The sequence below is a fragment of the Lutra lutra genome, chromosome 4 (genome assembly GCF_902655055.1).
Source record: "Lutra lutra chromosome 4, mLutLut1.2, whole genome shotgun sequence".
Lineage (NCBI taxonomy): Eukaryota > Metazoa > Chordata > Mammalia > Carnivora > Mustelidae > Lutra > Lutra lutra.
In genome coordinates, this window is record NC_062281.1 from 18043342 (window position 1) to 18069566 (window position 26225).

The 26225-nt window shown below is 38.9% G+C and overlaps 1 long non-coding RNA gene and 1 pseudogene across 1 annotated transcript in view; both read left to right on the forward strand.

Annotated features, from left to right (window-relative positions):
- LOC125098494 (uncharacterized) overlaps nt 1–26225 on the forward strand; it is a 610756-nt gene that overhangs the window by 118512 nt on the left and 466019 nt on the right. Inside the window, exon 3 of the long non-coding RNA XR_007126846.1 lies at nt 5666–5724. This is a non-coding gene — a long non-coding RNA (uncharacterized LOC125098494). The remainder of the gene's footprint in view (nt 1–5665; nt 5725–26225) is intronic.
- LOC125099523 (uncharacterized) lies at nt 8206–8305 on the forward strand (annotated as a pseudogene).

A 26225-nucleotide genomic window follows, 5' to 3' on the forward strand; every position in this document is an offset into this window, starting at 1 on the left:
ACATTCATTCTTTAGAAGGATGCTGTTTAGTCTCCATGTATTTGGGTTCTTTCCAAATTTCCTCTTATTATTCAGTTCTAGCTTTAGAGCATTGTGGTCTGAAAATATGCAGGGAATGATCCCAATCTTTTGATACCGGTTGAGACTTGATTTAGGACCAAGAATGTGATCTATTCTGGAGAATGTTCCATGTGCACTAGAGAAGAAGGTGTATTCTGTTGCTTTGGGATGAAATGTTCTGAATATATCTGTGATGTCCATCTGGTCCAGTGTGTCATTTAAGGCCTTTATTTCCTCGTTGATCTTTTGCTTGGATGATCTGTCCATTTCAGTGAGGGGAGTGTTAAAATCCCCTACTATTATTGTATTATTGTGGATGTGTTTCTTTGATTTTGTTATTAATTGGTTTATATAGTTGGCTGCTCCCACGTTAGGGGCATAGATATTTAAAATTGTTAGATCTTCTTGTTGGACAGACCCTTTGAGTATGATATAGTGTCCTTCCTCATCTCTTATTATAGTCTTTGGCTTAAAATCTAATTGATCTGATATAAGGATTGCCACTCCTGCTTTCTTCTGATGTCCATTAGCATGGTAAATTCTTTTCCACCCCCTCACTTTAAACCTGGAGTTGTCTCCGGGTTTAAGATGAGTTTCTTGTAGGCAACATATAGATGGGTTTTGTTTTCTTATCCATTCTGATACCCTGTGTCTTTTGATTGGGGCATTTAGCCCATTAACATTCAGGGTAACTATTGAGAGATATGAATTTAGTGCCATTGTATTGCCTGTAAGGTGACTGTTATTGTATATTGTCTTTGTTCCTTTCTGATCTACTATTTTAGGGTCTCTCTTTGCTTAGAGGACCCCTTTCAATATTTCCTGTAGAGCTGGTTTGGTGTTTGCAAATTCTTTCAGTTTTTGTTTGTCCTGGAAGCTTTTAATCTCTCCTTCTATTTTCAATGATAGCCTAGCTGGATATAGTATTCTTGGCTGCATGTTTTTCTCATTTAGTACTCTGAATATATCATGCCAGCTCTTTCTGGCCTGCCAGGTCTCTGTGGATAAGTCTACTGCCAATCGAATATTTTTACCATTGTACGTTACAGACTTCTTTTCCCGGGCTGCTTTCAGGATCTTTTCTTTGTCACTAAGACTTGTAAATTTTACTATTAGGTGATGGGGTGTGGACCTATTCTTATTGATTTTGAGGGGGGTTCTCTGAACCTCCTGGATTTTGATGCTTGTTCCCTTGGCCATATTGGGGAAATTCTCTCCAATAATTCTCTCCAACATACCTTCTGCTCCCCTCTCTGTTTCCTCTTCTTCTGGAATCCCAATTATTCTAATGTTGTTTCATCTTATGGTGTCACTTATCTCTCGAATTCTCCCCTCGTGATCCAGTAGCTGTTTGTCCCTCTCTTGCTCAGCTTCTTTATTCTCTGTCATTTGGTCTTCTATATCGCTAATTCTTTCTTCTGCCTCATTTATCCTAGCAGTGAGAGCCTCCATTTTTGATTGCACCTCATTAATAGCTTTTTTTATTTCAACTTGGTTAGATTTTAGTTCTTTTATTTCTCCAGAAAGGGCTTTTATATCTCCCGAGAGGGTTGCTTTAATATCTTCCATGCCTTTTTCAAGCCCGGCTAGAACCTGAGAATCGTCATTCTGAACTCTATATCTGACATATTACCAATGTCTCTATTGATTAGGTCCCTAACCTTTGGTACTGCTTCTTGTTCTTTTTTTTGTTGTGAATTTTCCCGCCTTGTCATTTTGTCCAGATAAGAGTATATGAAGGAGCAAGTAAAATACTAAAAGAGTGGCAACAACCCCAGGAAAATATGCTTTAGCCAAATCAGAAGAGATCCCAAATCGTGAGCGGGGAGAAAGGGGATAAAAAGAGGTTCAGAAAGAGAAAAAAAAAAAGAAAGTATTAAAAAAAGAAAGCCGATAAAAAATATAAAAAGAAAAAAAATATATATATTAGATAAACTATTTAAAAAACGTTAAAAAAGAAAACGGTAAAAGTTAAAAAAATTTAGCAGAAGAAGAGAAAAAAAAATTGAAAAAGAAAAAAAAAATTAAATTAACTGCAAGGCTAAAGAATCATGGGGAGAAAGCTATGAGTTCCGTGCTTTGCTTTCTTCTCGTCTGGAATTCCGCCGCTCTCCTTGGTATTGAAACTGCACTCCTTGGTAGGTGAACTTGGTCCTGGCTGGGTTTCTTGTTGCTCTTCTGGGGGAGGGGCCTGTTGTAGTGATTCTCAAGCGTCTTTGCCCCAGGCAGAGTTGCACCGCCCTTACCGGGGCCCGGGCTGAGTAATCCCCTCGGGTTTGCTGGGTTTGCTTTCGGGAGCTGTTGTTCCCTGAGCGCTTTCCGTAGAGTTCCAGAGGATGGGAGTGAAGATGGCGGCCTCCCGGTCTCCGGCCCGGAGGAGCCAAGAGCCCGGGGCCCCACTCCTCAGTGCGCCCTCAGAGAGCAGCGCCCAATGACTCCTGCCACCCTGGCCTCCGGCCGCGCTCCGAGCTGACCGAGCCTGCGACCGGTTCAATGTAACCCCGAGCTGAGAGTCACTCCTCGGCTCTGTCTCTGTAGCCGGGTTCCCCGTTCTAATACCTGTGAGCCATGCGACACTCAGACACCCCCGATCCTTCTGTGACCCTGAGGGACCTGAGGCCGCGCTGACCCTGCCTGGGCTTCACCCCAGTTAAGCCTCTGGAGCGATGTCCCTCAGCGGAACAGACTTTTAAAAGTCCCGATTTTGTGCTCCGTTGCTCCGCCGCTCGCCGGGAGCCGGCCCCTCCCCCCGCGGTCTATCTTCCAGTCGCTTTGGATTCGCTTCTCCGCCAGTCCTACCTTTCACAAAGTGGTTGATTTTCTGTTTCTAGAATTGCTGTTCTTCTTCTCTTCAATCTCCCGTTGGATTTGTAGGTGTTTGCAATCTTTAGGTAAGCTATCTAGCTGATCTCCCACTACCTGAAGTATTCTCAGCCTGCTACTTCTCCGCCATCTTGACTCCTCCCGGTAGTACATTTTTACTATAAATTTTGCTAGATGAAGCTTGAGGCTTAGAGAGCTTAAGTTATTTGTCCAAGTTAAGGGATCTTGGGATTCATGCACAAATCTTTGAGGGCTTGTCCATTTCCATCCGAGGCTGGAGGATGACCATGGCATGGCTTTCCTGGGGTTATAAATCGGCACCCATTGCTTTTAAGTATTAAGGATGAGGGTAGAACAAGTGATCACAAGGAACTTCTTCCCTGTTGTTAATTCTTACTTTGGGGGATATGCTTAGGACTCTGAAGCCTGGCAGGAAGCTCACCCTTCCCTCTGAGTCCTCTTGTGTCCTGACAGCAGGCTTCTCTCATTTAGTATCTCATATTATGAGACTATCTTTTGATTGTTAGCACCAATAGCCATTCTGGTGACTTCTTCCCAAGGAAGCTTTCATCTTCAAGCATTAAGCCTGACTATAGGGACGGGTCTGGTCAAGGATAAAGAACTATCATGCTTACTGCTCCCCCGCCCTCCTTCCAGATCTGGTAGTCATACAACATTTTCCAGAGTGATGATTTTAGGATAGAGGGAGTCACTGGGCTATCAAGCAGGAAGGAATCTGGGCTACAGGACAGGAGACTCATGGTGGCTTGTAGTGCTGGCTTAATGAGTCTGGAGACCTATTTATGGTTCTGTTCCTCATTGCTCCTTATAGAAAAGATATGTTTTTCTGTGATGTGCATACTGGTATTTTGAGAGGACCCCTCAGCTTCATCTCAAATCTGGTGTCTGAAATCATATAGTCCATGATACATTCCTTTAAAACAATTGTTCTATTACAATTATAACACTAGCTGTTTTTCCCCCATAGGTATTCTGTTGTATCATCTCAATTAATACCTACAGCAAGTGATACTGAGGCTTCTAGGGGTTTCAAAGTCACAGAGTGGATAGTTGGAGGAGTTGGCGTTTTCAGTTGGCTTGCTTTGAAATCCAACTCTCTGCTACATTTTATTCTGTATGGTTTGAAGTAAGATAGGCATGGATTTGATACCCAGTTCATACATATGCAAGCTGTGGTATCTCCAGAAAATTATTATTTCCAGGTCTCAATTTCTCTATCTCAAAATTGGGAGCTGGGTAAAGAGGAAACAACACAGAGTAGACAGGTTGGCTAAACTTGATCTTTTTTAGAATGTTTCTAAAATTAGTCCTGGAAGGTGAGAATGATGTCAGAGCCTTTCCTTGGTGGATAGCACCATGATCCAATTCTCTCTAGATGGGGCAGGGGGTAGGGGGGGTCGGTGGGTAGAGTACTGACATTGGGGAAGAAGTCCTGGATTTGTAATAGTAAGAGTGCGTTTTGTTAACCACCTGTTAACTGAGTGAGCTTGTGCAAGACTCTTAACCACTCTGATGCACGCTTAGACTGTTTCTTTATCTGTAACGTATATATTTATTCTGTAAACCTACACAATACTGCTGAGAGTCTCAATTGATTAGATGATAAAATGTCATGTTGTAAATTATTATATGCTAGGTCATGTCATTTGTTAGGTCATCATCATTGTTTTTTCCATGAAGAAGCTGAATCTTTATAGGCAGAACTAATTTGTGACTAGCAAAGTATGTTTCTTTTTTCTTTGCCTGGTGGTTACATCCCCACTGAGTTATGTAGAGGTGCTTGACTTTGATACATTACTATTAAAAAAAAAAAGATTTATTTATTTGTTTTTGAGAGAGAGTGGTGGGGAGGGACAGAGGAAGAGAGAGAGAGAATCCTCAAGCTGACTCCCACTGAGTAGGGAGCCCAATGCAGGGCTCGATACCCAGGACCTGAGATCATGGAAATCAAGACTTGGCTGCTTAACTGACCCACCCAGGTGCCCCAATTCATTACTATTTGACTGCCTTATTTGCTTTTAAAATATTTTAAGATAGGTTCAAATGAAGAGATAGCTATCAAAGAGCATTTAAATGATAATAAAGTTTATAAAAAAAATTTTTACAAATTTCTGTGAAACATAAGCCAATAAAAGGTATTGACAAATACGTGGTAGATTGCTTTAATCTATTACATATGTCACAGAGAGGAAAGTATATCTATAATCAACCGATTTAATTCTTCCCTGAGCTTGGATGCCAGCATGGTAATTTTCTCATTTTCAGTATAACTGTTTCAGCCTTGTTATCAACCTGACTAATAGTGAACAAGTGTTGGAGGAGTAGGGGAACCATAGGGAAGATGATACAAGCCCTGGAAACCCACAGTGAAGGAGGGTTTTAGGGTAGTCATTTCTTAATCCCGATCTAAGCATCACTGAAACTTGATTTCATAGATAAGGAAGATGAGGCAAAGAAATCATCTGAGCTCTGTTATGTTGACTAGAGCCAGAAGTACCAAGAGCTCATCTGTGTATTTTTCACTAGGTGAATCAGACTCTGGACGTTCTAGAGAAAGTCAGCTGTGCCTATGCCATATAAACAGAGCCAAACAAACAGACAAAACCAGTGATGAATTTTTAAGAGAGTAATTATAGGTCTTTGAGGTGACTTTAGAAACTACAACTTTCATTACATGCCCCAAATGTATCTTCTGGTGTCTCTATTAGATAGAACACAGACCTGAGATTGGTGAATCATTTCTCCTCTTTTTATATTTCAGGAACACAAGAAATGGACTTTGAAAAGCCACTATGAGAAACTAAAAAGCCACTTCTCAAGGTAGGATCTGTTCAATACTAAAATTATCTTGTATTTTTGTCCTTAGAATTACTATGGGACAGACAGTATGGGACAGACCAGAATAAGATCATATGGCCAACCCAGCAAATTTGGGAAGTATTTGCAAAATATCCTTTAAAATATGTTGTGTCTATAATGGATTTGTATCTTGAAGGAGGAGTAGGTAATCTATCTGATTTGCTTTATTCTCATCCATGGTTTTGATGATCAGACTAAGAAGAAACAGAGGGGAAACCTAATTAGGAGCTTTGGGGGTTTGCTAACCCAGCCTGGAAAGTACCCAAACTTCCTCCAATTCTTTAATTTAAATTATATGTTCTCTTTTGTTACAAAATTTGATGTAAAGCTTTCCCAAGTAAGGGAGGAGCCCAAACAAAGTTTAAATGAAATTCATATAAGTTTTAACACTCTGCTGCTGTACCTATAAGATCCCCACAGATGAGATTTCAGGTTTGTTCTCAGTTCAAAGAGGGGGCTAGAAATAAATCCTGTCTACTTCACACCTGTAAAATTGGGAGTAGTGGCTGGTTGATGATTTCTTTTTATTAAAAAAAAATTTTTTTTTTGAACTGACTGAATGCAAATTGGTCTTAGCCAAATCGAAGCTGTGTTTTCTTTTGAAAGTTGTTAACAGAATTCCAAAACACATGGAGAATTTTTGAAACAATGAGATTCTATAAGAAATTGTTTGGTAGATTGAGTCATTCTCTCACTCATTTATTAATTCATGGCACTCTGATGAAGTAGTTAAATGTGTAAACTTTGTAGTCCAAATTTTGGACCCCAACTTTGCTAAATATGGAGCCTTATTTTGAATGAGCAAAACTCTTTGAGCCTGTTTCCTGAGTGGTAAAATGGAGATAATTATAGTGATACCTACTTCGTAGTTCATTTAACAAGTGGAGTGAGCTCCAAGCATAAAATTAGTACTCAATAAATGATAACTTATAAAGTCCAGCTATCTATCTGTCCATCCATCCATCCATCCATCCATCCATCCATCCATCCATCCTCGTATCTGTCAACTGTTTCCTGAAAACTTCCCATGAGCCTGACCCTGATATAGGTAATAGGGATTTGGTGCTCCATGTTTAGGTCTTTCGGTCTGGTTGTATATTATAATTGTCTAATTATAATACAGAATGGTTAGTGGTATGATGAACATTAAGTAGAGAAAAAGCTCTTCTAATTCACCTGTGGAGGATAGTGGTGGTGACCTCCTTTCTCTTTCTGGGTGAGAAAGATGTGTAAGCTGTGTTCACAGGAGTACATAGGATTAGGGAAGGAAACTTACTTTGGCTTAATACAAGGGAGGTCTTTCTGGTAGAGATGCTGGAAGATAGAATAGGAGGCCATGGGAAGTAATGTTCTTGTCACTAGGAGAGGAATCTAGCAAAGGCTGGGAGGTCAATTTGCAGACATGTTTAAGGCAGGTCTCAAGTGCTTGAATAAGAGATTGAGTAGATGACTTTTAAAATACAATTCTGAGAATCTGTGATTCTTAAGGGATCCGAAAGGGCTTAGCTGAGCTTCTCTGAGGTGGCTAAATCAGAGTGAGGCCTGGCTAATCTAGGCAATGTAGCAGCCTTGGTAATCAAGAATGACCACAATGAGGACATGTTCAAGCTATGATGGAACTAGTTTTATTTTTACTTTGAAAAATAATATAAGGTCCATGGATGCATTTTCATAAGAAAATTAAAATATTATCAAAGCATATAGAATAAAAATAAAGTCTTCTTTCTACTCTCTTCCTTGCCCCTCTCTGCTCCACCCTCCGTTTCACAGTGCTCCCCGACTTTAATTCCACCCAGAGAGATAGTGCCTCCACCTTTCATTCCCCATCTTTCCACACTTCTTTTCCTTAGTTTCTGTGCCTATATGTGTTCGTATACACATATTTAGTTTTTCAAAAGCCATGAATGAGATCATACTATAAATACTATTCATTCATTTTTTTTCATTTAGTACTTATTATGGAAATATATATAAATGTACATTGGATGATACATAAAAACAAATGCTCATTTTAATGTTCATTTTAAGAGTCGCTTTCTTTTCAAGGCTGCATTGTGTTCCATAGCGTAGCTGTAACTTGACAGTAACATGACTTATAAGGCATTTCCATTGTATTCATCTTGTTGCTATTGTAAACAGTGCTACAGTGGACATCCTTATGGATACATTTATGTGTCCAAGTGCAAGTATTTTGGTAGGATAGATCTTACGGATTCTCCAAAGTTGAATTACTTAACTAACAGGATGCACCCTGTAAATTCTGATGAATAACCTCCAGAATATTGAACCAGTTTATATTTTCACCAGCAATGAAAGAAAGCAACAATTTCATCACAATATTTGTGAAATAATATTGAAGAAAACCAGAATATGTCACCCCAAAATGTGCCTCTTTGACGTAAAAATTAGTTTGAGCTGAAGGCAATTAAGAAAGAGCAGCGCTTGCTTCGGCAGCATATAAACTGAAATAGGAAAGATGCAGAGATCAGCATGGCCCTGGCACAGGGATGACATGCAGATTTGTGAAGCATAAAAAAAAAAAAAAAAAAAAAAAAAAAAAGGAGCAAAGCTCCTCATCAGTCCAGAGATGGCACTGGGGGAATCTGCAAACAAATCCTACTCCATTAGTTTCCTCCATATATTTACCTTCTTGCAGTTTGCCACCTGTAGCAGCCTAAAACTTGGACCTGTCATTTCTCTCTGTATTATTGTCTTTAGTTGAAGATTCTACAGAGCTGGAATCCTGGGCTGCCCGGTGGAGTTCCTTTAAGTTTTTCCCATAGATGTGTACTGCATGCGTTTGTAAACTGGTTTTCTCTTGTTAATTTGTCTTTTTTTCTAAAGAGCTCCAGCTTGAAAACTTAAGATGGGTGGAGGTAAATTTTCATCTTCCCTACAATATATTAGCAATCTTTTATTTTTTGGTTCATTTATTAGGTAAAAATAGTTTCTAGTTGTTTTAATTTAAATTTGTATGATTACCAATAAGGTTGATCATCCTTTAATATATTACCTGGCAATTGGTACATCATCTGTGAATTACCTCTTTATATAGTTTGTCTATAAATATGCATGAGAAACACTTTATAATGGACATTAATGTCTTTTATGTGTATGCATATATGGCAGATACTTTAGTATAATGAATTATAAGTATATTTTAGTTTTTTTCCTATGGCTTCTGGATTTCAAATATTGATTTTTTAAAAATATTTATTTATTTTTTTTAGAGAGCAAAAGTGAATGTGTATGAGTGGGGCGGGGGGAGGGAACAGAGGAAGAGAGTGTCTTTAGCAGACTCTACACTGAGCGAGGAGCCCATCTGCAGCTCGCTCTCACAACCTTGAGATCACAACCTGAACCAAAACCAAGAGTTAGATGCTTAACCAGCTGTGCCACCCAGGCACCCCAAGAATGTTGATTTTTAATGTGTGCAATAACTATTATGTTGTCGCTGAAATAAGAGGTCAATACATGTATAGGGAAATAGATCATCACATCATGATGTTCTTTGTTTTCAATCTCCTTTTCTACCACTTTCCTTCATTACTCTCTACTTTTAAGTTGCAGGGTACCACATCCCTTCTGCAAATGCTGTGGTTTATGAACTTCTCTGTCTTATTCATTGCACAGGCTATTTCCCTCTCAGGAATATCTTTCTCATATCCCAACCAGAGAACTTCTATTCATCCCCTCCAACCCATCACATGGCAGTTCCTTGGGTGTTAACATCCATAGCCACTCTAGAAAATGGAGAAGAGAAATAATCCCCTCATTTGATTGCTAGGGTTTCATTACACTAAACAGGTAAAGTAGGATTCTGGGGTCATGGAAATTTCTCAGTAATTGTGTGTTGTCTCTCACCTAGAACCTGCTGCACCAAAAAGTATATCATTGCTTACATACATAGCCCAGTTTTCTGCTTCATTGTGAATTCCTGGTATACTGAGTTGTGTTTTTCTTCTTCAGCCTGTCTCCGGACACTCAATATGCATGCAAAGATTTCTCATTGAGATCGATTGGCATCTCAATGGTTGATTGGTGGCATATATGGTCTTTTTCTGACAAAGAAAAATAATGCATTTCCTTTTCTTTTTTTCCTTTTTTCAAATATGAGCTGCTATCAAATTTAGAAAAAATATTGTGGTCCATTTTATTTTATTTTATTTTTTAGATTTTTTTAAAAAATTTATTTATTTGACAGAGAGAGATCACAAGTAGACAGAGAGGCAGGCAGAGAGAGAGAGAGAGAGGGAAGCAGGCTCCCTGCCGAGCAGAGAGCCTGACACGGGACTCGATCCCAGGACCCTGAGATCATGACCTGAGCCGAAGGCAGCGGCTTAACCCACTGAGCCACCCAGGCGCCCCTATTGTGGTCCATTTTAGTATTCAATTAATCTCGAGCACTTGGAAATCTCTGTTATCATTGCTTCCTTTACTTAATTCCTATTCTGTGTTTTTGCCTAATTGGAAAAATTTGGAGTGTGTGTGCTCATAAGTTGCTTCAAACATTTCATTAGTATACTTTTTAAATATATAAATTGAAAGATGGGTAATACCTGACGGTTTCTGTCTATATTATTATTTATTTTTATCTCAGATAATTTTGTTACAGTGACAACTGTAACATGAAGGAAGGAAATTTGTCATGAATGACAAATGAAGGAAATGAAGGAGAGTTGTCAGTTATTTGGAGAACAAATAATAGCAAAAATGTAAAATAGAAATTGAAAATTAATCACCCCTCAAACCTTAGTGCCAAGGGCATGACAATACCACAAGCATACATACTTCATGGGATATTATAATGGAAGTAATTGAACTTCAGATTGGATTCTGAGCATTCTGCAGTTAAGGTATAAAAGAGAAACAAAATTACTTACATGATGTTTATTGTCTTAAATTATCCCTTTAACTGATCCTTTCTTTAAATTCCTGTTCTTACTGGCAAATCCATGCTGTCTCTAAGCATTTAATCTCAGCTTGTTTGCTGTGTTTTGGCCACATACCATCAACTAGATTGAAAGATTTTCAAGGGTAAGGACTTGCCTTTGCTTTTTTGGGATCATGAAGGGTAGGTGATTAGCAAACTGACATTGAAGGATTAGTACTAAAATGACAAAATCTGGCAATCTCCCAGAAGTATATGATTTAAATAGAAGATGGTGGCTGGGGAAGAGCAGTATGCTGGATCTGAAACTCAGGTCTATGTGACCCCACAGCATGTATTTTTAACCACTTCCTGAGCTAGCTCTGCAGTGTCCCCATAGCTTGACTCATGTCAGGCAATCAGAATGGCAAAGGAAGGGCACCTGGGTGGCTCAGTGGGTTAAAGCCTCTGCCTTCGGCTCGGGTCATGATCCCAGGGTCCTGGGATCGAGCCCCACATCGGGCTCTCTGCTCAGCGGGGAGCCTGCTTCCTCCTCTCTCTGACTGCCTCTCTGCCTACCTGTAATCTCTGTCTGTCAAATAAATAAATAAAATCTTAAAAAAAAAAAAAAAAAGAATGGCAAAGGATCCAGAGCTTGGTTTTAGACCATGATTTATTTATTTATTTATTTATTTTTTAATCTGCAGTGCTGGTCTTTTTGCTTTAGGTTTTGGTGCTGAAAGAGTAAGTCACCCTGTCCGTGGTTGCTATCTGTGAGGTTTACTTGACAACCGGAGTTGCTACAGTGGCCACCATTTGATAAGGCAGAGACTTCCTTCATATTGCCTTTTTCTCTTAAGATTTACTCTATGAAAATGCCATGTGGTCTCAATCAGCTTTTCACCTTTGCACCTTTGGTTTAATAGGCTTCTGGAATATGGGTGTGCCTGAAACATTGATTTTTTTTTTTCAACACTAAAAAGTATGCATATAAAATGTAAAATGAAATAAAGACAGAGAATTAATATCCTGTTTTTTGAGACACAGTGACTAATTAGAATGACACAGGCCTGTGGGGGGTTTAATGTAGCTAATCTTTAGCAGGTGTGTTTGCTGCCAGCCAACAACATCTTTCTCAGATGGAAGGTAGAGTCAAAAAGTGCTGGAATATCAGCAAAATAGAGCTAAGTGATGCAAGCCATCACCCAGTGGAGAAATCCTAGACCTTCACTGTCCAAGATAGTAATCCTTAGGCACCTATGGCTATTTACATTTAAATGATTAAAATTAAATGGAATAAAAAATTCAGTTCCTTACCCTAGCCACATTTCAAGTGCTCAGTTAATCACATATGGACTATTGGGCAGCACAGATATAGACCATTTCTGTCCCTTTGGAATGTGTTACTGGGCAGCAAGAACCAGATTGATATGGGTAAGGAATGTTGGTAAGAACTCTAGCTCTGCCATTTTTTAGCTGGGTGGCCATGGTAAATGATGTAATCTCACTCTGCCACAGTATCTCTTTTTACAAAATGAAGAAAATACTGCTTAGTGTGTATTGTGTCTAGCGGTGTTTCCGTTCTGAGAGACTGCCCCCAACTACCCTATGAAATGTGGCCACCACCTGTTATTCTTCATACCACTGAGTGACAGCAGAACATGAGACCTTGAAACATGCCACTTTGATATATTGATTATGTTGAGCTATGGGTGCTTGAAAATCAGCCACTGCAGACATAGCTTTTTCTGAACTCTCCTTACCTGCCAAATGACAGATCCTCCAAAGGAACTCAGTTGTTACAAATCCCTTCTCAGGGCATTTCATCAATAAGGGAACCCCACCTCCACCTCTACCTTATCACAGGAGAGGAGCTAAGAAGTTGACCCCACACCCAGACAAACTTTGTCAGAAACTATCATACCTCCCATCTATTTTAAGGGCCCATTCATCTTTCCTAAAAATTGTTTCCTGTCACCTAAAAGACTTACATCCCCCTCCCCTTTCCCGATGAAGATGGTATTTAAATCTGAATTCTAAGCCACCTCAGGAGTTACTCATTTTCCCTGGGTATCTCTCAGGTATATTTTGTTTTTCTTTTGTCAATATGTCTTTAATTATAAGGCTGTCAATTAGGAACTAAGAAGAATAGAGGGAAAATTATTTTCCTCCCCTACACCACTCTATCATTTTCTTTTTTTTTCTTTTTTATTTTTTTTAAAGATTTTATTTATTTATTTGACAGAGATCACAAGTAGGCAGAGAAGCAGGCAGAGAGAGAGAGGAGGAAGCAGACTCTCCGCTGAGCAGAGAGCCCGATGCGGGGCTTGATCCCAGGACCCTGGGATCACAACCCAAGCCGAAGGCAGAGGTTTTCTTCAGAGCACCTTACCATTATCTGATTGAGTCCCATGTCTCTCATCTGTCTGTCCATCTCCTTGTTTATTGTATCCTGTCACCATTCCCTATGACATATACACACTGTGGTTTTTATGAAACACCAACCAACTCTCCAATTTTCTGATATCAACTGGGTATCTAACAATTTAATTCATTTCTGACACTAGCGACCTGGAGTAAGTGCAGACCCAAGTTAAGGGCTCAGTCCCATGAGACTGCTCCTGTTTCAGATGAAAGCTGAAAATGGGGTGCCCAGGCTACCCACACTTCTGCCTGGCCAATGACATGTTCAAGGGTTTCCATGAGGTACCCCTCGGGTTCGGTAATTCACTAGAATGACTCACAGTATTCAGGAAAGTGCTTTGCTTAATAATTACTGGCTTATCATAAAGGATATGACTCAGGAACAGCCAAATGGAAGAGATACATAGGACATATCTTGATGTGTTTGCCGACCCAGAAGCTCCCTAGCTGTATCATTTCAGCATTTTTATTGAAGGTTAATTGTATAAGCATTATTGATTAAATCATTGGCCCTTGGTGATTGAATTCAGTCTCCAGCACCCCACCTCCTCCTCTACCCCTTAGGTGGGGTTGAAAGTTCGAACATTCTAATGCTGTGGTTTGTTTTTCTGGTGACCCACCCCCATCCTGAAGCTATCTGGACCACTCTCTTTGAGTTACCTCCTTAGTATAAATTCAGTTATGGTCAAAAAGGAATCATTATTAGTAACAAAAGACACTCCTATCACTCGGAAATTCAAAGGGTTTTAGAGACTCCATGCCAGGAACTAGGGACAAAGACTGGATATATATTTTAAAATTACAACACATACAAAACATGCCAGAATATAAACTTCATTTGAGAAGAAACTTTCTTTGCCTGCATTATCTAGCAGATAATATCTAGGATAGTATCTAGCACATAACAGGTGATCAATAAATATTTGTTAATCTAATGAATAGCAAGCTCCTAATTATTTGGTTGAGGCACAATTAATGGTCATGTTGCTAATGAAAATGATAATTATGGTAATAGCAGCCATTTATTGAAAATTTTCTATGTACCAGGAACTTACTAAATGCTTTAAGTACATTATCACATTTAATCCTCACAGCAAGCCCATGAAGTGGGTAATATTATTATCATTAAGTTAATGAGGAATTTGAGCCTCAGAGACATCAAAAAACTTTCAAGTTTCCTATCTTATAAGTTATAGAGTCAAGATTCAAATCCATATCTAGGTTTTTAATTGCTTTATCTCAGTGATACATATTATTAGAAGAAAATATTTTTTTTCTATTGACAGGGATTTTTTTTTTTTTCTTTCTTAGATTGAAGTAGAACTTATAGCAGAGTTCAGAAAATATTCATGACCTCGGATTCAGTTCTCTTTAAAGTGTTAAGACTGCTGTTTAGGCTTGTGGTTAGGCCCCTGGGATTATAAAGTAGGTTTATCTTTATACGTCATGCTTTTGCCTAAACAGGTCTGTGGATCAAGACATAATCAGCATAGGTGTAGCTCAGTGGGTTGGGCATCTGTGTTTGGCTCAGGTCATGATCCCAGAGCTCTAGGATTGTGTACCACATCAAGCTCCCAGCTCAGCAGAAAGCCTGCTTCTCCCTCCCTCTGCTGCCCCGGCCTGCTTGTGTGCTCTTTCTCTCTGTCAAATAAATAAATAAATAAAATCTTTAAAAAAAAAGAGAGAGACATAATCAGTGCTTAAATTATTTGACTTCCCAAACTTTCTCTAGATTTTAAGTCTTCCAAATCTCTTCATTTGTGGTAAAATGAAACTGAAGAGTAATGTAAGACGCAAATGAATGCATCTCCATGAGAAAGGGCAGTGGGCACTATAGGATGCCAGTGACATAAGCAGTGTCCCAGGAAATGTTAAAGGATCAGAACAGAGCTCAGGAAATACCCAGGCCATTGTGGTGCTGGTAGGCGAGGCTGAGACCTCTTTAAACCTTTCCTGAGAGTGTCCCCTATCAACCCAATAAAGAAACTTTGACAAGATTGAGGACTGTACGTTGTGGCATCAGAGTCAACTCACAAAGCTCTTTGAGAAGCCCAGAAAGAAGAAAGGGACTTGTAATTAGCAGGCTGGGAAAGGCTGCTGCTAATTACCTGTTAGTTGTGACCCTGGAGTATAGCTGGGGCCAGAGCCGGTCTGATGATTTCTGGGAATAGGTTTTGGTAGACACAGCTTGCCCTTTCTGAATCCCCTTAGGCTTAGAGAAGCATTGGGGTTTGGTGGAAAGGACTTTACTGTACATTTCCTTAGATGGGTAGGTGTAGGGAGCTAGTGAGGAGAAAAGCATGTATAGTGATTCGGAAAACCTTTCATTATGGAATCAAGGCTACTCAAACAATTTTTTTTTAATGGAAATATTCATAGTTTAACTTTTTTTCTTAGAGATAATATAATAAAAACAATGTATTGCTTAGGGATTGCTGTGTGCCAAGTACTTTTCAAAATGCTTTCAATATATTAACTCCATCAAATCTTAACAGCCCTATGAGGTAGTTAGTATTATTCCCATTTCACAGATAAGGGAACAGACACAGAGAAGTTAAGTAATTATTTGTATTAATATTAATGTTTAGCCACGTCTCAACGTAATATTTACATTTTCTAATTTGTTCATAAACCACTAAGATATAGTCTTTATTATTATTAAATATTAATAAAAACTATTACTTAATAAAGACTATTAATTAACAGACTATTATTGAAGATAATAGTCTTTTTTTTAAAAAGATTTTATTTATTTACTTGGCAGAGATCACAAGTAGGTAGAGAGGCAGGCAGAGAGAGTGGAGGAAGCAGGCTCCTGCTGAGCAGAGAGCCCAATGTGGGGCTCAATCCCAGGACCCTGGGATCATGACCTGAGCCAAAGGCAGAGGCTTTAACCCACTGAGCCACCTCAGATAGTAGTCTTATTTGCTTTTCCTCTATTATACCTTGGGTCCCAAATCAATGTGATTGATTACTTTGAGATAATATTGGCATTTTGGGATGGACTACTTTTCATTTCATGATCCACTGAAGGGTCCCAAGATATGTTACCCTAAATTGTGCCTTGTAGACACAGAGATCATTTCAAGCAAAAGGCCACTGAGAACCAGCAGGTTCAGGAAAAGCTCTAATTTACCTCCCCCTAACTGGCTAAAAATAGAGTATAAATATCCCCCTACTAAAAGGAAATCTACATTCATATAGGAAATTTCCATTTGTAAAAATGTCTCCATATTAGGAGGAGATCTGCTCCTTGGAGGCAACTCTTATCACCTGGGAGACTTGACCAGCATAGCAAGACAGTCCTTATTTACCACACATTTCAACTTTCGATAGCTTGCTCCCCCATCCTGGAAGCCCCAGACCCTTTTCCTTTACTTAGCCTAAGATGGTAAAAAGTCTCCTTGAGCCACATCTTCTTTTGTAAACTCCTGTGTGTACTGTGAGAAAATGAAATTCAGCTGAGAAATTTAAAGCTCTCACTGGTTTTAGTCAACAATTCATGAGTCAGGCAGCATTACATCTAGCAAACATCTAGCAAACAAGGCTTTAAAAGTTGAGCAAAATGGAAGACTTATGGGCAGAAGGAGGCAGGACAGGGAGGTTATTTTAGCAAAGTGTTGGTTGTTTCAGGCAAGGTCACCTTTCCTTGGGGGATTACCTCATGGTGCTGTCCAGGTAATTCCAGAATGATGGGTTAAGTTTACATTCTGGGGAGAGGCTGAAATTGCAATTAGGTTAGGTATTAAGTCTTAGTTTGTTGACAGGGGCTTAGCACAAGTGACTTCATTTTGGATCTGTTGTCTCTCTCTCTCTCTCTCTCACACACACACAGTATGTACATACTTAAAACATTTTTTTTTCTTGTTAACCTGCCTTTTTTTCAGCTCCCTTTGTGGGCCTCCTTTTGAACCTAAGAGGGTAAAAGGAAAATGACTTTTCCTCACCTATACTTCCTGCTATAGGACACTTAAAGCCGTTGGCACTCACCTTCTGCACACCAATAGCACATTTTTCCTGGTATTTAATGACAACCAGGCCCCTTCCTACATACCCAAAAGCCTCCAGTGGGGTAAGTTCACCTCTAGTTGAGAACCACTGAGGAATTTTCTATGCATTTACTTTCTAGACATGTCCTTTAGTTGTTTTTTTTTTTTTTTAAACTTCTTTTTTTTTTTTTTTATTTGACAGAGAGAGAGAGAGAGAGAGAGAGAGATCACAAGTAGGCAGAGAGGAGGAAGCAGGTTCCCTGCTGAGCAGAGAGCCTGATGTGGGCCTTGATCCCAGGACCCTGAGATCATGACCTGAGCCGAAGGCAGAGGCTTTAACCCACTGAGCCACCCAGGCGCCCAGTCCTTTAGTTGTTTTTAAACATTGTAAATTGTTAGCAACAGGATAAGAATTATTATAGCTCCTTTGTTGGCATGTGTAGATAATATTCAAAATTGTGTTTTATCTGAAAAGTTCTTCTTGAATCTAGATTCTAGAATCTCTATTGTCAGCCTTACCTTCAGGGATTGGGCTCCATGAAAAACTGAGAAAGTGTTTTCAACTAGGGTTAATTTACTCTCTCACTGTTTATATTCAAAACTACTAAATCTCCTCCTTTTCCCCAAATTTTGACTCTACCCAACTTCAATTTCTGTGTCTGATTTTTTATAGAATTTTCGTTCTTCTTGATTGTGTTTAATAATTGGATTTTGATAATCATGTTTGATTTCTGGCTTTCTCATCTCATTGTTCTTGCAGCCATCATGTCACAAATGAGCATTTCCTGCTCTAAGACCCTGATTCTGTAACTGTGTCCCAACTTTGGTCTTTGAATTGGGGTTTCCTCTCTTTGTAATGTAGACCCCTAGAGAACCCCCCTGGATGCTCCAAGCCTTCATCTAAATAGAGCCAGTACAGACTCATGGTGTTTTTAAATGCAACCTAATGAATTGCTTTTGTTAAAGAAGAGAGCCTAATGGCTCATATCGGCAAACCACTAGGCATTTTTTTAAAAATGTTAATAGAATTTACTTCCTAACCAGAGGTGTGTGAAGTAATTTCTTATCCCCCTTTTTTTTTTTTTTAAGATTTATTTATTTGTCAGAGAGAGAGAGAGCGAGCACAGGCAGACAGAGTGGCAGGCAGAGGCAGAGGGAGAAGCAGGCTCCCTACAGAACAAGGAGCTCGATGTGGGACTCGATCCCAGGATGCTGGGATCATGACCTGAGCCAAAGGCAGCGGCTTAACCCACTGAGCCACCCAGGCGTCCCTCTTATTCCTTTTTATGTTTTAAATTGCAGATGTGAAGGAACAATCCCAGTGGAAGACTATCAGCTGTCCCAGGTTTTCTCCACATAAACCATTCTTTTCCTTATTTTGATTTTTCATCTCTGACCTTCTAGGAGTGGTAGTCTTAGAATCATAGAATGCCAGGGTTAAAGCAGCTCAGAAATTACCTGACTCAGTAAACCTTCAGCTGCTGAACCTGGCATCTCACATTGATTCTTATTTTATATTACCTCTGTCTGCTGAAATTCCCCTTATATTCATGCATGTTGTCTACCCTTTCTACTATACTCTTTAACACATTAGTGGTAGTTATTTTGAAGTTCCTGCATCTGAGTCATCTGAGTCTGGTTATGTTGATTGCTTTATCTCTTGAAAGTGGCATTTTGTTTTTGTTGTTGTTCTTGTTTTGTTTGCTTCTTTTTGTTTTTAATGTGTCTCATTATTCTGAGTCATTGCTGTATATCATGTGTGCAGTATAGAGGCTGAGGTAAATAGCATTTATGCTCAGAAATGGATATACCTCTTTTTCTATCAGGCTATTATTGTGTATGGGGTTGAGCTGGTCTAGTTAGATGTTGAGCTAAATTTGGGTTTGTGTTGGTATTGTTAACCTTTCATGCTCCAGAACTTCAGATTATTCCGGTAATTAAATTATCCAGTAACTAAGCACTACCATTACCTGTGCTTAGAGTGGGACCTAAGGGCTAAGAGGAACTTTCTATTTTCTGACAAGCACTTTGACCAGAGTTTTATAAATTGTAGAAAAAGTTATATTATAATGATGCATTTGTACACTGGTTTCCTGAAAATAGATTGCTTTGATTTTATCACCCTTACATTGACATTTATAGGTACAGGCTTGATACACAGCCAAACCACGAGTCTAGATTTGGAGTAGGAGTATGGGGCTATAAAGATGGGTCATCTAATAGGATAGTAAATCAACTGACTCTGTGGCTTGTTGACTTGCACTAAATGAATGAGAAAAGGAATGAGTTGTAGGTTGTTTTTCCTAAGGTTGATATAAACTTCCTTTTCTCTTTCCTTAAGTTAGACTCTTTTGGCTACTAGCCCAGCAGAAACTGTTGTCAGGGCCTCTATGAGTCAGTGATTTTTTAGCTCTGCACTTTATTCTTCATCTTCAGAACATCTGATGCTTAAACTCACAGAGTCATAAAAGTGACCTGCAGAGTAACTGGAGATTTTTCAGAAAAGGGTACGCAGGTGTACTTATCTAGGATTCATATATTTCTGGGGGATAGGGAGAGACTATGGATTATCTTTGAAGAGTCTGCAAAACTCCCAAGATTGTACATAAAACTAATATATATGTATATTTTGTCTGGAAAAGAAAGCCCATAACCTTCATCAGATTCTCAAAGTGGCTTGTGGTGCCTTAAATCTTTGCCACAATTTGAATAAGATACCAAAGTAGGCAATAAAAACACTTCTTCATAGACTAAAGCAGTATGGCCTCTCTGCTGGGCATTAGGGTCTGTACATTCCTAGAAGCCAGGGCTTTCTTGTTTTCTTCACCATCTACCTTCTAGCACATTGGCTAGCACTAGGACACTATCACCGTAGGATAACTTCAACAAATTTACATCTTTCAGAAGAAAAAGGTTATAGGGGCGCCTGGGTGGCTCAGTGGGTTAAGCCTCTGCCTTTGGCTCAGGTCATGATCTCAGGGTCCTGGGATCAAGCCCCACATCGGGGTCTCTGCTCAGTGGGGAGCCTGCTTCCCCCTCTCTTTCTACCTGCCTCTCAGCTTACCTGTGCTCTCTCTGTCAAATAAAAAAAATGTTAAAAAAAGAGAAGAAATAGTTATATACTGTACATGTTTAGTGAAATTGTCACTTTGACTTTGAAAATACTAAAATGTGAGAAAATGTTGCTTTCTGGATTGAGAAAATATGATAGCATAATCTCAACTGTTCCTTGTTGAATGGATTGATGAATACATGGTAATCAGCATGAAAAATCATGATTGTGACTACCATTTATTAAATATTTATTATGTGCCTGGCACTTCACCAAGCCCCCTACATACATGATCTCATTATTTGATATTTCAACACTGCACGGCAAGTCATCATCTCAGCTTGACAAATGGGGGAATTCAGGCTAGAAGAATAAAGAACTTCTAAAAGATCTTAGTACTGGTAAGAGGAAGAACAGAATATGAACTCAGGTTTGCTTGTATATAAATCTCACACTTAAAGTTTGGGAAGTAAAGCCACGGACAAAAAAATTTATAAAGAGATCTCCTTTCTTCCCACTTCCCCCAGTCAAGAATATAATCCTGATATTAATCTTGGTTTCTTTCATACACTCCCCATTGCCTCCAGTGCATCAATTCTAGCATTAATTAGAACTTTTAGCCCTAAAAATGGCTACAGGTCTGATAAGTATTAATAAAATAGCAGTGTAGCTAAAGGTGTTTTGTTAGAAGGGAAGGTGGTGGATGCTTTGTGAGAAAATCAGAGAAAAACTAGCATTGGGTTGCTGCATAAACAATGAATTGTGGAACATTGAAAAAATAAAATAAAAAAAGAAATGAATTGGCTTTCATCACATATGGTTGTATGGGTGTGAGGGTATGCATATAAACATACCTGTGTCTTTCCCATATACCAGTAGGCTCACTGGCAGTAGTAATAGATTGTTCTTCTAAATATCTTGCATCGAGTTAAAAAAAAAAAAAAGTGTGGCGTACATGAGTGTTAAGGCTTTTTTTGTTTTTGAATGTAAACAAAGTGATGGAGTTATAATTTGAGGAAGATATCGCACCAAAAATTTTTAACACACAGGCAAAAAATATTCTGGAAAACATAGTACAAGTATTTTAAGATATAATTTGAGAGAGGACAGAATCAAAGGATAATCACCGTTCAAATATATGGCCATTTACCATTCACTGGTATTTTCTCTAAGAGAGTTTGGTAGATTCACAGGTTTTTTTTTTTTTTTTAAGATTTTATTTATTTATTTGACAGTGAGAGAGAGAGATCGATCACAAGTAGGGAGAGAGGCAGGCAGAGAGAGAGAGGGGGAAGCAGGCTCCCTGCTGAGCAGAGAGTCTGATGCGGGGCTCAATCCCAGGACCCTGAGACCATGACCTGAGCTGAAGGCAGAGGTTCAACCCACTGAGCCACCCAGGTGCCCCAGATTTGCAGGTTTATGACCATTTGAGATCACTTCAATATTAGTGAATTTCAACTCCACTCTTGATAAATATAGCACATCTTAGCGCCAGGATTCTGAAATCACAAGTCTTGCATTGCCTTTATAGGAACCTCTTAATCTCAGTTATGATGACAGTGTACAGTAGGTAGAATTCCTTAGTGGATCTGTAGATTCTCGTAATGTAACTCAGATTCTGTTTTCTTGGGTTATAATATTCACTCCATCCACACTGACACATTACTTGGATCTGATGTTCAATGTATTCTTGGACCTTTACTTACTTCTTCCTGGAGAGTTGGCAAGGAGTTTGGTGAACATTACTTTTTAAATCCTGCAAAGGAAAATTTAGTTTAATTGAAACCCCTTTGGTGTTCTTTCAAGTCAGAGCAATAATTTCTTAGGAATAGTGTTAGCCTGTCAAAATATTTTTTTTTTAAATGATTTCTCTTGGTTCACTTCAGAGGTTACCCAAAACTACTGCTGATATTTTTAATATATAATGGTTTAGAAAACATCTGTGTGCTGTGCAAGGTAAAATGAGATCTTTTTTAATATTTTGGTTTAATATGTATGTTGTGTTTTTGTTTTAAATATAGGAAGCAGTTTTATAGAAAGGACTTAACATATGTCATTATTTCTTTTTTTTGTTGTTATAAGGTAATGTCTCTTTGAGTATACTACCTAAATTTTATATTTTTTAGGTTTGTTGTGATGTCTTTATTCTATTTTTGCTCTTTTATAGTGAGGGAATGGACTCTGAAAGCAAAAATACTCGGTTTGGAGGCAGAAAACCATCTAACATCTGAATCTACTTCCCCATCTGTAAAATGGGAATAAGAATTGTTTCACTTCTGATTTTATAGCATCCTTCTCAAGGCGAAATGCAAAAAATGCGTGTCATAATTGCTTTGTAAACAAACAAAGGGAAATATGTGTATTTTTTTCATTTGTCAAATAGAAAAAATAATACCTATTCATGGAGTTTGTTATGAGGATTAAATAATTCATACTTAGAATTGTACCTGGCACATAATAAGCATTCAACAGATGTTAGACAATATTATTATTATTCTCACAATTGCTTAAGCTTGTAGTCTAGAGGTTCAGTCTTGAATATTATGCAAGACAAAATAATCCATCTGAACAAGCCAGAACCAAATCTGGCTAAGAACTAGAAGCAAAAACAAAAGGAAAAAAAGCAAAACACAGAGTCACAAAAATAAAAAACAATCAACAAAGATAAGTTTCTAATGTGCTATATACTGTTTGTATCCTCTCAAAATTCACATGTTGAAATCCTAACTTCCAAGGCGATGGAACAAGGAGGTGAGGCTTTTGGAGGTGACTCAGTTGTGAGGACAAAGCCTCAAGAAGGGGTTAGTGCTCCTATAAAAGAGGTCCAAGAGAGATCCTTCACCTTTACATCAGGTGAGGACACTGTGAGAAGTAGCTGTTTGTGAACCAAAGAGCATGTAAGCAACAGAAACTAAATTTGCTGGCACCTTGATCTCTTGACTTCTCAGCTTCCAGGACTCTGAGAAATAACTTCTGTTATTTATAAGCACCACCAGTCTGTGGTGCTTTGTTACAGTAGCCTTCGAATAAGAACATACTTCTCAGAAATAGTTTCAGGAGGAAAAATTGTGGGTGGGCTTGAAATACCCACCAGGCGCCCCCCCTTTTTTGGGCAATTATAGTCTAACTGGCTCTGGTGGGTGAGTCCACTTGGACATCTTGGTGAGACCTCCAAAACTGTCCGGTTAAGTGTTCAAAAACTTGGAAAGATGACTTAACAAATATCAAATGAATATGTATAAAATGAATATTTTATGCAACTCATTAATTAATGAAAGAACTAGTAAGATGGTTTAAAAGAAAATTGGAAGAATGGAGATTTATATAGTCAAGTATTCAGTGAAAATGGAGAAATAAACTTACTCATACGTATACCCTGGTTCATATTCCATAGGACAATGCAGTTGTAATCTTGGGATTATCTTTTTTAGCAGACAGAAATGTACAAGTGGAACTTCATAGAATCTGAGCTCTAATCAAAAGTTAAATAGCAAAGACAAATTAACATGTCTTCTCACTGGTAATTAAACATTTCTTAGGTAAACCTGTTAAACAGCATCATGTTGAAAGAACATCTTGTCTTATTTCCAAGTTTTGTATATATATTTTTTAGTGATAGAAAGACACAGAGGGTTTTAAAGAGGGAGTGCCATGATATGATTTATGTTGTAAGAGAATTCCTGGGAGGATCTCTGCTTTGGGCTGATAGACTTCAGGAGACCAATGGGGAGGAAGCAGGAAGACCTTCCGGGAGGAAACATTTTAGTCCAAATGAGAGGTTATGTTGTGTGGACTACAATGGTAGTGGCTGACATTAGGAGAAGTAGCCATATTTGAAACACATTTATAAGGTGGAGCCAACAGGATTTACTGATGGATTGGACGTAGTGTGTGAGAGAAAGTGAGGAGTCAGGTTGACCGCTAAGTTTTTGTCTGAGTCCTGGGTATGCAGTTGTGAGGAACACAGATAAATTCCCTGCCCTTATGGAGCTTACTGTCTACTGAGCAATTTGTTTAAAAAAGAAAACACTATTTTAATCCCTAATTCCAAACTATTTTACAGTAATTATGGAGAATACAAAGGGAAGACAAGAGCCTACTTTAATAGGTGCTGAAGGAAGCCCTCAGAAGGCAGGGAGGTGAGAGGTGAGAAGGAGTTAGTTATGTAGAGTCAAGGGAAGAACTTTCCAGAAAGAGGACATAACAACACAAGGTCTCTTAAGAGAGAAAAGGCTCAAGTTTTAGCAACTGAAAGAGAGCCTGCATGGCTGGAACTCCTGGACTGCAGTGGAGAGAGGACTGGTTGGGGTTAGAAAAGCAAGCATTCTGGAGCATTGTATGAAATGTAAGAGCATGTTGTTTTGTTTCCCTTGGTACAACAGGGAACAGTAGTCCAGATGAGAAATGCTAGTTGTTTGGACTAGTGAGGTGGTAGTGAAGTGTAAATGAATGAATAAGTGTAGGAAATGGTGTGAAGGCAGAGTCCGTCATGTGGATCATATTACTCAGTGGAGAGATCCGAAGGGGGTTCAGTGGAGGAATAAAACCTTTGTTGATCCCTGGCTCTCTCACTAACCATGGATATCACCTTTCGATAAAAGACTTCACCTTCTCTTGTTTCCATGTTCCTCTACTGTGAGTCTGAGGTTGCCAGTCCTTAGGCACTGAGAGAAGCACAATTAAGCAGAATCAGTTGGCTCATGGAGTCCCAGAAAACATTGGAAGCACAGGGACTTCATCAGAGCTTCAGAAAATATTAGAATCATATGCTCAATGATGCCACTGACTCTTTCATTTGTTTCTCTCTGGATATCACCTTTATATCCTCTCAGGAAAGCTCCCAAATTGTATACCTTAAAACTTCTACCAGTTAGCAGAGACTGCTTTGGGGTACCATGTTTAGAATCCTAGGAAAAAGCTCTGATGGACCCAGCTTGGGCTAGGTGCTTATGGTGGGATAATTAACCACTGGTAGAGGCATGAGGACATGTAGAAATATGGCAACTTCAATGATATAAGTTGAGAATAGGGAGGAGCGTGTAGAGGGGTGATGATGTTACAATTCTCACATTTAATCTGAGGGTATTCAGAAAATAATGAGTGATCATCTACTGTGTGTTAGTGTGTGTCGTATACTAACTGCTTAAGATATAAGATGTCTACTGAAGTCTCTTCCAGTCATAATATTCTGCAATTCTGTGAGACTTTATAGGAAAATGGCAGAGTAGCCAGTGTTGTTCTGGTATCTGTGAATTTTAATAATTAGGTTTACAGTTCTTTCTCAGTGGTAGAAATAAAATAGTTTAAACTCTCTGGACAAAACAATGCTTTAATTTTCAAATTTATTGGGCCTTGCAATTTTTTAAAAATCCATTCAATGAAGGGAATGTTACTCAACACTTAACACTGTATGCAAGGCTTTTAGTCTTGAGTCCTGAGTAGTCCAGAACACACATACAAAAGTAGCTTGGCTTTCACTTTGCGTTGTCTGGAAAGCTCTTCTTGTCAAATTTCCACAAGGTTTGCTTCCTTATTTACTTTACATTTTTCCTCAAATATCTCTGTGGTAGAGTAAGGACTGTCAAAGATGCTCAGATCCTATCTCTGGAACCTGGGAATATGTTAGGTTACACAGCAAAAGATAATTATGGTTGCAGATGGAATTAAACTTGTAAGTAGCTGACTTTAGCAAGAATAGCCTGGATTATCCAGGTGTAGTCAATGTAATCACAAGCCCTTAAAAAGGAGGGGGTAGGGAGATGGGGGTTTTTTGGGGGGGCCTTGGGGGGAGAAGAATTGGAGGTAGAAGAGGCTCAGTTGGAAGATGTGAGTACCCAGTGAAGTTCAGAGAGGGGCAATATTGCTGGTTTTGAAGATGGAAGAAGAGGACTATGACCTAAGAAATGTGAGTGGCCTCTAGAAACTGGAGAAGGTAAAGAAATGGATTCATATCCTGAGAAGAAGGGAACCCTTATGACACCTTGATTGTGCCCAGTGAGACCTGATATTAGACTTCTAGCCTATTAAACTGTAAGATATTTCTCAGTGTTGTAGCTACATCATTTAAATTACTAAGTGTGTAATATAGTGGGTAGGCGGTGGGCCCCTTGGGGTCAGTGCTAACGGC